The sequence below is a fragment of the Haliaeetus leucocephalus genome, unplaced genomic scaffold, assembly GCF_000737465.1.
Source record: "Haliaeetus leucocephalus isolate CR32 unplaced genomic scaffold, Haliaeetus_leucocephalus-4.0 Scaffold228, whole genome shotgun sequence".
In the NCBI taxonomy this organism is placed as follows: domain Eukaryota; kingdom Metazoa; phylum Chordata; class Aves; order Accipitriformes; family Accipitridae; genus Haliaeetus; species Haliaeetus leucocephalus.
This window is the reverse complement of record NW_010972664.1, coordinates 7,409,282-7,409,747: the sequence shown is the minus strand read 5'-3', so window position 1 is coordinate 7,409,747 and position 466 is coordinate 7,409,282.

Here is a 466-nt window from a genome sequence, read left to right as displayed (position 1 = left end):
GGGCCCGGGCCGCCTGTCCCCGCCGGGGTCTGCCGCAGCAGGGGGGGCCGCGGGGTCGCTTCTCCCCCCGCGGGAGTCACTGCCCGGGGCGGGGCGGGGCAGCGGTAGCACCTCTCCGCCGGGTTTCTCTCCGCGCTTGGGTTTGGTCCCCCCGGGCGGCGGGAGAGGCGCCCCGGGACCCTCCCGGGCGCCGGGGTGACGGGCCTGGGAGCCGGCTGAGGGGAGCGCGGGGAGGCCCCCGCCGGCCGTACGCGGCCGGGCCGGGCCAGCGCGCCTTCCCGCCAGCTCCAGGCACCGCCGAAGGGTTTAGGTTTTCTTCGTGTACGTTTAATTATTAAAAACTAATTAACTTCAGCAGCGTAGTGCTCCTGGGGCTCGCCGCCCCTCGCCGTGCAGCTCCGCGCGGGAGCAGCTGCGGGGGCTTGGGCTCCGGCCGCCGGGCGCGGGGCCGGTTTCCGCCGGCGGG